The 11,427-nt window shown below is 42.0% G+C and overlaps 1 protein-coding gene across 1 annotated transcript in view; it reads right to left on the reverse strand.

The window, feature by feature from the left end:
* Nucleotides 1–11,427, reverse strand: part of LOC109915831 (centrosomal protein of 290 kDa-like) — an 88,430-nt gene that overhangs the window by 53,870 nt on the left and 23,133 nt on the right. The gene's annotated exons all lie outside the window — the stretch shown is intronic.

Below are 11,427 nucleotides of genomic sequence, written 5' to 3' on the forward strand. Positions count from 1 at the left end.
CTGCTCCTATGATGCTGCTTGGCCTGCTGTGTTCATCCAGCCCTGCACCTTGTTGTCTCGGATTCTCCAGCATCTGCAGTTCCTACTATCCCTGTGTTTACAGTGTTTACAAAAAATATAGGTCTGTTGTGGTAGTGTCCCTCTCTCTCTAAGCCAGGACACTTGGGTTCAGGTCCTGCACCAGAGATGTATCATATTTTATCTAATTAAACAGGTAGATTAAAAATATTCATAAAGTACATGGGGAGAAATTGTTTCCCCTGGCAAGAGAATTGGTTAGCAGAGAATATAGATTTAAGGTAATTGCAAAAAGAAGGGACGATGAGAAGTTTTTTTTAACATGGCAACTTTACTTTTATGTTCTGGAATAAGTGATTAAGGGTAACCTTCAAAAGGGAACTGGAAACATACATGGAAGTGTAGGAGGTTGAGAGGAGATCTTATAGAAGTTTATAAAATAATGAGAGGTATGGATAGGGTTAATGGTAGTTGTCTTTTCCCTCGGATGGGAGATTTCAAGATTAGGAGGCACATTTTTAAAATGAGAGGAAAGTGTTTTTAAAAAAGACATGAGGGGCAAAGTCCTGAGGAAGTGGTGGATGTGGGTACAGTTAAAACATTTGAAAGACATTTACCTAAGTATATGAATAGGAAAGCTTTAAGCTTTAAGAATTAGAGAGGACAATGATTTAATCACCAATGTTAATGGTTTGAAATTGAGCAAAATCTTTAAACACCCTCACAGTTCCAGGGACCTGGGTTCAATTCCAACCTCGGGCGACTGTCTGTGTGGAGTTTGCACATTCTCCCTGCGTCTGTGTGGGTTTCCTCCGGGTGCTCCGGTTTCCTCCCACAGTCCAAAGATGTGTGGGTTAGGTGGATTGGCCATGCTAAATAACCCATAATATCCAGGGATGTGCGGGCTCGGTGGGTTAGCCATGGGAAGTGCAGGGTTACAGGGATAGTGTAGGGGTCTGGGTCTGGGTAGGATGCTCTTCAGAGGGTCGGTGTGGTCTCGATGGGCCGACTGGCCTGCTTCCACACTGTAGGGATTCTGTGATTCTATAATTGATTGGATCGACATGCTGTTTTACAGTGTCCAGCAGATCAGGAACCTTCTCTCTTACCATTAAAACCTCTGAGACAGGACTTGCCATCAGCACTCAAGTAAAATCCTTCTTGACACTCGCAAATGTAGCTTCCGAGCGTGTTAATGCATTTGTGATCGCATAGCGTGTCATTATTATCCAAACACTCGTCTATGTCTGCAGAGAGCAGAAACAAGTCCATGTCACTGGTTTAAAATCAGAAGGCATTCACCAACACAAGAACAATGATTAATTAAGTGAGACAGTATTTTAAAACAATGGCCTCAAGTTTGCATAGATTTGCACCAAAACCAGGAACAGTGTAATACCAAATGTAACACTAAATGCCTGCTACAAAACGATTGAGGAACTTGAGGCTGGAGAGACAGGTGCCTGATCTTATATGGAAGTTAATTGGAGCAGTGTATGGCTACTAATATTTGAAGTTTCATCGAACCATCTTTTCATTCAAAAGCAATTTCCATAAGGATGTCCTGTCTTACTCATAAAACGTACCCTTTCTGTAGTCTGTTACCTATATCCTACCTGGCACCTGTTGACCCTTTGCTCCTGTGCTCACTGATCCACATGGGCACCTGCTTTGGCAATGCCTTGATTTTAAAAATTCTTATCCTTGTTTTTAATTTTCTCCACGGCATCACTCCTGTCCATCCCTATACTCTCCACTAACGTTGCAAACATTTGAGATTTCTGCACATATCACATCCTGACCTCTTGCCCATCCTTAAAGTGATGGTTTTTGCAATGGCTGCTGTAATATCACCTGATGTCCCATTAAAAGCTCAACATGCAAATCAGTCAAGTAGCTGGATGTTATCATCCAAAAGCCACAAACTCTCTACACTGTAGCAGGATGTGCCTGGAGATTGTACTGTACATATTAGTTTAGCTGTAATAAAACCCACCAGAAATCTTTAAATAAACAAAATGCATGTATCTCTTCTGTGTTACATTCAAAAAGCACAAAATTTTTATTGCAGTAGCCATGTCTTCAGCTCCCTGTGGCAAATGTTCTGAAATCCTTCCCTAAACCTTTCCACCTTCTCACATCTCCCCTCCTTTAAAACACCCTGACAAGCTGTCCCTTTGACCAATCTTTTGTCACCTGTCTTGACATCTGTCTATATGGGTCAATGGCAGTTTTTGTACAGTTACACTCCTTTGATGTGCATGCAAATTAATGGCTGTGTAGAAAAGTTTATTGTTGTTGGCCTTTAGAAAGGGTGCTTACCTAAGGATTAACAATGACTGTTCTTGCTGAGTTTGGTGTACAAGGCACTATATATTTTTACTCGTCAAAATAATAGCTATTTCAGGGCCCAAGCAAGAACCCACGACCAGAAACACAGAATTCCCTAGGTGGGCAATCATACTTGATAGTAATTTTTTGTTCTGATTCTCTGATGGGATGTGTGTGTCTCTGGCTGGGCCAGAAATTGTTACCCATTCTAATTGCCCAGAGGGCAGTTAAGGCTCCATCACATTGCTATGGGTCTGGAGTCACATGTAAGCCTGACCAGGTAAAGCTGACAGATATCCTTAGTGAACCAAATGGGTTTTTCCTGACAGCTAACAATAGTTTCATGGTCATCATTAGACTCTTAATTCCAGATTCTTTATTGAATTTAAATTCCACCATCTGTGGCAGAATTTGAACTTGCGTCCCCAGAACATTAGCTGAGTTTCCTGAGTTAACAGTCTATCAATAATACCACTAGGCCGTTGCCTCCCCAGGCAATGGATAGCTATTTTACTTATATTCCTAGGGTTTAGTCAAGCAACAAATACAAGCACTAAGACAAAAACAAAAATGAGGAAAGGTCAAGGTTGGCAGATCGTGGAGAATGGAGAAAATCAAATGATCCAAGTCATTGATACAATTGTAAATGTTTGAAGTCCCAGCACAGATCCCTGTGGGACTCCATCCTGCCAATCAGGTAAGGACCCATTTATGAAACTCTGTTTTTTGCCAGGTTGCCAATTTTCAATCTGTACTAATGTGTTACCCACTACATCATGAGCTTTTACTTTTCACAATCACCATTGATGTGGCACCTTTGGAAAATCTAGGTACAGTACATCTCCCCTTTATCCACATGTTATTCCTTCAAGGAAGTTTAAATTATTGGTTAAACATGATACCATGCTGACTTTTCCTGATTGTATTGAGTTTTTCTAAGTCTGCACTTTAATGATTGATTTTAACACCTAGCCCATAAAAGGCTTCAAGCTGATTGGCCTTTAGTTTCCCGTTATCTGTTTTCTTTGCTTCTTGAATAGAGGAGTTATCTTTGCTAATTTTCAGTCAGGAATTCTGGCAAAATAACATCAACTCATTTACTACCTCATTAGCAACCTCATGTATGACCCTAGCATGAAGTCTATGAGGACCTGGAGACTCAATAGTCTGCAGCTCCATCAGTTTGCTTTGTGCCATTTCCCTAGCGACTGTAATTTCACCAAGTTCTTCTCTCCCTTCCACCTCCTGATTTACAGCTGTTACTGAAGTATGTTTTATATTCTCTATAGCGAAGAGAGAAGCAAAATATTTATTCATGCAGTTAACAAATTCTTTATTATCTATTAACTCTCCACTCTCATTCTGTAGAAGACCAACATTCACATTATTTACTCTTTTCCCTTTCACATACCTTTAAAAACTCTTGCTTTTACATTCTGAGCTAGGTTCCTCTCATACTGTAATTTCTTCTTCCTGATTAACCTTATTGTCATTCTCTGCTGTCCTCTGTACTCGAAACAATCATCTGACCTGCCATTCTTCTTCGCTCAGTTATATGTCTTTTCCCTAAGTCTAAGTTTTCCTGAACTTCTCTAGTTGGTGGGTCCTCCCTTTAGAATTTTCCTTTATAGCAAGAATATACTTATTCTGAGTATTCTCAAAATATCCCCTTAAATGTCTGCCACTGTGTCTCTTGTTGACCTAACCCTCAGCTTAGTATACCATCTCACTTCAGCTATCTCAGCTTATTGGCCACAGGGTTGCCTTTAAGGTTAAAATACTAATCCTGGATTGGATGTAAAATTCAATCATAATATGGCTGCTATGACTTAGGGGTGTTTTGGCCTGGAGGTCAGTAATTAATTCTTTCATATTACCAAGTCTAATATAATGTGCTGAGCAGTTGGTTCAAGAATGCGCTGCTCTAAGGAACTATCTCAAAAACATTCTCCTCGTCCAGGCTATTACTGTCAATCTGATTTTTCCAGTTAATATGTAGATTAAGAACGCCCATGAATATTATTACAACTACCCAATATTTCTCATTATATACTTTATCCCACTTGGTGGCTACTGTTAAGGGGACTGTAGATCATTCCCATTAGTAACGTACTTCCCCTATTATTCCTTATCTCCATCCAAACTGATTCTACACCCAGATTGCCTAAACAAAGGTAATCTCCACATGCATTGAGTCCTGTCCTTTACTAGAGCGATTCTATGAGAATATGTAGCATCTAAGGTAAGAAAAGTACAATGGGGCGCAGTATCTCAATGAAGAGAATGTAGATTAGCAGTACATTTTAATAAAATCCACAATCTCACCTAAACAGTAGGGCGTCTGATGATTTCTGTGTCGCTCTCGATCAAAGCGATATCCGGGGTAACATGTACACACAACTCGTCCAAAATTATCAGTGCATTGCTGTTCACAAGGTGAGCCAGCACAGACATCAGCATCTGGAGATAAAGAAAATGCTAAGTCAACAATGCAAGGTCTTTAATACTTCATCAATGTTTCGCCAATAAAGTCAAAATCTATTTTGCATTGAGATATCCCAATGTACATAAAGCAAAGTCTGAGACAGCCGAGTGGATAAATCTAATGGTCATGTTGGAATAAAGTTTGGGTTTTGATGTGAATGGCAGTTGAAGGGAGATTGTTGAAGCTCTGAGACCATGGAAATGAGTTTGTTAAAACACAAGATGACCACTGCAGTTTCATTTTAAAGAGGGAGGCAATATGGAACAAGTGAAGACTCATAGACTCCCTACAGTGTGGAAACAGGCCATTTAGCCCAACAAGTCCACACTGACTCTGAACAGCATTCCACCCAAACTCACCCTATCCTTGTGTTTCCCATTTAGCACGGTCAATCCACCAAACCCGCACATCTTTGGGGCCAGCCTATGCAGATATGGGGAGAATGTGCAAATGCCACACAGTCACCCAAGGCTGGGATTGAACCTGGGTCGCTGGAGCTGTGAGGTAGCAGTGCTAACCACTAAGCCACTAAGCCACCATGCCATCCCAGCTTGGGAGAAACTTGGGGGAATCAGGCAAACATGGAATTTGCTACCAGATGGTGTATTGCAGTGATCGGGAACAGAACTGAACCAGTTCTGAGGAAGGGTCACTGGACCCAAAACGTTAACTCTGTTTTCTCCTTCACAGATGCTGCCAGACCTGCTGAGCTTTTCCAGCACTTTGTTTTTGTTCCTGATTTACAGCATCCACAGTTCTTTTGGTTTTTATTTAATATGACTCTTATTTGGAACAGAGAACAGTTTGGAACAGTTGGGCTGGAAATGTGCCATGCTGAGGTGATGCTTTGCTGATGCCAAGCCCTGGTGATAGAGGTTGCCAGCAATCATTGCCCACTGAGTGTGCTCAGAGATGTTGGAGAATGCTAGCTAAGCCTGGAGAAGGTAAAGGGCGAGCTGAGCTGCCACACACCAAAGTTTGACTTTCATATTGGGAACCAGCACTGTCTAGTTTCTCACCTGTACCTAGGAAAACAGCAGACTGAATATCAATATGGTGAGGTTAAATGTTAATAGACGCAGATTGGCCTACCCACTGCTCACTAGCAAGACTCTCATCCAGCTGTTAAAACCGTGGGGTGGAAAATCGGAATTTTCTCCTTGATCTTGACAATGACAATTCCATTTTGCATTCTCGCTACATTTTCCCAAGTGACTTGCGATTGCCCAGGTCGCTCAGGGGCCTGGGGATGTCTCAGCTCATGGTGTCCTTCTAAGAACCAAAGCAGCTTCCCCACAAAGTTCTCTTCCCTCATCCCTCCCAAGCTCCCCACCCTCACCCCTTGAGTAAAGTCTACTCGCAAACAAGGGGGTAAGAAGTTTGCAGATAAAAACAAAGGAAAACTGACTATAATGGTGAGAGTAAAGCCGAAATGGAAAGAGGTCAGGACGACGAGGCAGGAGCTGAAATGAGAACTGTACAAACAGCAGATAATTTATGACAGTTCATGAATGGAAAATGCTGTTTGGTAAACTGGATGTCCTTGTTTCCAGCAGTACACTGGAAGCGTTCCATCAACTTGTATTCTGCCAGAAGGCACATTAGCGTGTGAAACTTCAAGCTGTCTTCCTGGGCCTGTCATGCAATTAAATGATTGCATAATACACGGGTTTACATTGTTAATAGGTAAGGGCAAGGATTCGTCAGTGTTGACATATTGTAAACTCTGTTAACCTAATGACCTTTCGCTTCCCCTCCTCCCCTCTTGTTTCTTCTAAATTGCATGAAATGTAAACCCATTCTGTCGTCTCAGTGCCAGCTGTAAACTTTACTTTAGTAAATCCAAACAATCCGGCAGCCTTGCTGTGTGTGAGGACTCACTTAACACCTCAACACTTGCATGCTTCAGCCACGGGAGTGGTCGAAACCATTTGTGTTTGGTGAATTCCATTGATTCTCAGCTGAGCTGCTAAGTAGGTGGATGCTGTGGTGATGGAAGGGCCTTGTTTATGTCCAATCTATCTACCCATTTACACAATGCAGGCATAGGACTCGACATATGACTGTGCATGGAGGATAACTGCTTTGAAACCCATGATCACGTAGAAACAGCAGAAACATGGAAGTACCATCTTCTCCAAGGTCCCCTTCAAGCCACTCACCATCCTGACTTGGAAATATATCACCATTCCTTCAGTGTCACTGGGTCTAAATCCTGGAATTCCCTCACTAATGGCATTGTGGGTCAACCTACAGCACATGGACTGCAATGGTTCAAGACAGTATCTAACTACCATCTTCTCAAGGACAACTAGGTACAGGCAATAAATGCTGGCCCGCATCCCATGAATGATTGGACAGATTTTGTACATGTGCAGCGCCATCCATAGCAAAGGAATTCAAAAGATATTGGCTCCTCATCTGTACTACAGGTGCAATGTCACAGGATTTGGTTGCAACTTGGAAACTCAATGCAAAATCCAAATCTCTATTAATATTTCAATTGATGTTCCTTGTGGAGTGAACCTTTGGCTCTGTCCCCTTTGCTGGCAGTAGCTTGGGTGAAGGTATCATGAAGGTTGTGGGTTCAGAACGTCAGTGGGAGGTCGATAGAATCCAGCTTGACACTCCGAGACACAGCTGAAGGAGTGCTGCTCTGCACATGCAATGTTAAATCAAGACCCATAGGTGGAGATTGATTTGGAGAAGAGCAACTGAGTTTTTGCCATTATTCATCTCCCCACCAATATTATCAAGGGAGACTACCTGGTCATTTATCACGTTCATCTTTAGAGGATCTTGCTGTGAGCAAGTTGTCTGCCATGTTTTCTCCATTGCAACAGTGGACACACTTTGAAAGTGCTTGTTAACTGCAGAAGATTTGAAAAGTCCTGACATCGTGAGATCAAATCCAAGTCCTTTCCTTTTTTCTGTGAGGAACAGTTGACCAGAAAAAATTCCTTTGTCACACAACTCAAGCCAATTCACTGACAATAGGAGATTTTTGTTTGGGGAACTCGATTGAGATATGGATAAGGTTGTATAAATGTAAGGGTCAATGTAAGGGCAAACATACAAACTCATTTAGCATGTTGCAGTTCTGTCAGGCAGGTCTCTAATAACTTGGAGATGGACATTTCAGAACACAATGGAGATCACTCAATAAAGATGTGACAACTTAGCAGTGAACTCATAAAATGTTGTGTTCATTTTTTTAAAGAGTGTTCTGTTCAGACCTGTCTGACTGACTGGCTTTCCAACCTGTACTTCAGTTCTGACGAATGGTTTTAACAATAAATACAGTTTCATGACTGTTCAAAATAGAACAAGTGTCACAATCAGATCACAGTTCCACACAATGGCAACAATATTCATGATACCAATTCTCCTAGGAGATGCTATCAGAACAGCTTCTGCCTCATTTATCAATCACTAGTTATGTGCTGGAATCCAACTTGTTCTCCAGCGAATTAACCTTTCCTTGTCTTTATGGCGATAATGTGGGAGAGAGAGGCATAATGGTAATGTCACTGCGCTAGCAAACCAGAGATCCAGGCTAAAGCTTTAGCGTCATGACTTCACATCATGGTAGCTGGTGAAATTAAAGTTAAATGAATAAATCTACAATGTAATTCCAGTCAGGAAAATACCATTGATGGTTAAAAATCCATCTGTTTTCCACCTGCTGTTTCAGGAAGGAAGTCTGCCTACATGTGACTTGAGAACCACAGTCATGTGGTTGACTCTTAACTACGGACTCAGTTCAGGGCAATAGATGCTGGTGTTAGCTATATCTCATGAAAGCCTGGAAAGAACAAAATTACTCCTCTTTCAGTGTTTGCAGTACAGAAGCAGGTCATTACACCAAACAGGTCCTGAAACGTTAACTTTGTTTTCTCCTTCACAGATGCTGCCAGACCTGCTGAGCTTTTCCAGCAACTTTGTTTTTGTTGCAAGAGTCATATTAAGCTCAAAACGTTAACTCTGTTTTGCTCTGTACAGCAATGAGTCATAAATTCATGCAGCGTGGAGGCAGACCCTTCAATCCAACTAGTCCACACTGACCATGTCTCTAAACTAAACTAGACCCCACGCCTGCATTTGGCCCATTTCCCTCCAAACCTTTCCTATTCATGTACTTAAACAAATGTCTGTTAAACGTCATAACGAAACCTACATTGACTACTTCCTCTGGAAGTTCATTCCACGTACAAACCACTTTCTGTGTAAAAAGGTTGCTCCTCATGTCCTTTTTAAATCATTCTCCTCTCACCTTAAAAATATGCCCCCTGGCTCTGACTCCCGCACCCATGGGAAAAGACTTTTGCCATTCACCTTATCTGTGCCGCTCATGATTTTATAAACCTCTATAATGTCACCTCTCAACCCCCTACGCTCCAGTGAATAAAGTCCCAGACTATCCAGCCTACTTTTATATCTCAAACCCACCACCCCTCCCCCCCCATTCCCGGAAACATAGGGATAAATCTTTTCTGCTATTTAATAATATCCCCCTGTAACAGGTTGACCAGAACTGCACATAGTATTCCAGAACAGGCCTCACAAACATCCTGTACAACCGTATCATGATGTCCCAACTCCTATACTCAAAAGGTCTGAGCAATGAAGGCAAGCTTGCTAAACACCTTCTCAACCGCCTTGTGACGCAAATTTCCCAGAACTGTGTCCCTGAACCCCTAGGTCTCTCTATTCTACAACACCACTCAGGGTCCCACCATGAACATAGAACATAGAACGTTACAGCGCAGCACAGGCCCTTCGGCCCTCGATGTTGCGCCGACCTGTGAAACCAATCTGAAGCCCATCTAACCTAAACTAAACTATGAATTGTATAAGTCCTACCCTTGTTTGTTTTACCAAAATTTAACACCTTGCATTTATCCAAATTAAACTCCATCTGCCACTCCTCAGTCCATTGATGCAATCGATCAAGATCTCTTTGTAATCTCAGATAACCTTCTTCACTGTCCACTATACCACTAATCTTGGTGACATCTGCAAAATAACCAACCATGCCTCTTATATTCTCATCTAAATTGTTTATATAAATGACAAACAAAAGTGGATCCAGTACTGATCCCCATGGAACACAGCTGGTTACAGGCCTCCAGTGCAAAAAAGCAACCTTCCACCACCACACTCTGCTTCCTACCATCAAACCAACTTTGTATCCAATTGGCAAGTTCACCCTGAATCCTACATGATCTAACTTTACTAATTAGTCTACCAGATGGAACCTTGTCAAAGGCTTTACTAAAGTCCATGTAAACAACATCAACCACTCTGCCCACATCAATCTTTTTGGTTACTTCCTCAAAAAACTCAATCAAGTTTGTGAGGCATGATTTCCCTCACACAAAACCATGCTCAATGTCCCTAATCATTGCTGCCTCTCCAAATGCATGTAAATCCTATCTTTCACAAATTACCTACCACCGATGTGACACCCACAGGTCTATAGTTCCCAGGCTTGTCCTTACATCCCTTCTTAAACAAAGGCACAACATTAGCCAGCTTCCAGTCCTCCAGCTACCTCATACGTAGATATAGATGATACAAATATTTCTGCTAGGGCACTTGCAACTTACTCCTTAGCTTTCCACAACATCTTGGGAAACACGTGATAAGGTCCTGGACATTTATTCACCTTTGTAGAATGTAGAACATAGAACAGTACAGCACAGTACAGGCCCTTTGGCCCACGATGTTGTGCTGAACTTTTACCCTAAACCTAAGGTCTATCTGACCTCCACCCCGACCTTATACTATCATCCATATGTCTATCTAAAAGCCGCTTAAGTGCCCCTAATGAGGCCAACTCCAATACCCTCTCTGGCAATGCATTCCACGCCCCTACCACACTCTGAGTAAAGAACCTACCTCTGACGTCTCCCCAATATCTACCTCCACTCACTTTAAAACTCTGCCCCCTCGTAATAGCTACCTCCACCCTAGGAAAATGTCTCTGGCTGTCCACTCTACCTATACTTCTGATCATTTTGTATACCTCTATCAAGTCACCTCTCATCCTTCATCATTCTAAATAGAAAATCCCTAGCTCTCTCAACCTTTCCTCGTAAGACCTTCCCTCCATTCCAGGCAACATCCTGGTAAATCTCCTCTGTACTTTTTCCAACGCTTCCACATCTTTCCTGTAATGAGGCGACCAGAACTGGACACAATACTCCAGACATGGTCGAATCAGGGTTTTGTACAGCTGGAGCATAACTTCATGGCTCTTGAACTCAATCCCTCTGTTATTGAAAGCTAACACACCATATGCCTTCTCAACAACTCTATCCACCTGGGTGGCAGCTTTCAGGGAACTGTGGACATGACCCCCAAGATCCCTCTGCTCCTCCACACTGCCAAGAATCTTTCCGTTAACCCTGTATTCTGCTTTCAAGTTTGTCCTTCCAAAAGGAATCACCTCACACTTTTCAGGGTTAAACTCCATCTGCCACTGTTTTCTAAGATCTCCAGAAATTCATCTCTGTACTGTGAACTGTATACAACACATCGATATTTATTTCCCTGAGTTCTCTAGCCTCCATTTCTTTCTCCACAGTAAA

Source organism: Rhincodon typus, chromosome 36 (assembly GCF_021869965.1).
Source record: "Rhincodon typus isolate 14 chromosome 36, sRhiTyp1.1, whole genome shotgun sequence".
Lineage (NCBI taxonomy): Eukaryota > Metazoa > Chordata > Chondrichthyes > Orectolobiformes > Rhincodontidae > Rhincodon > Rhincodon typus.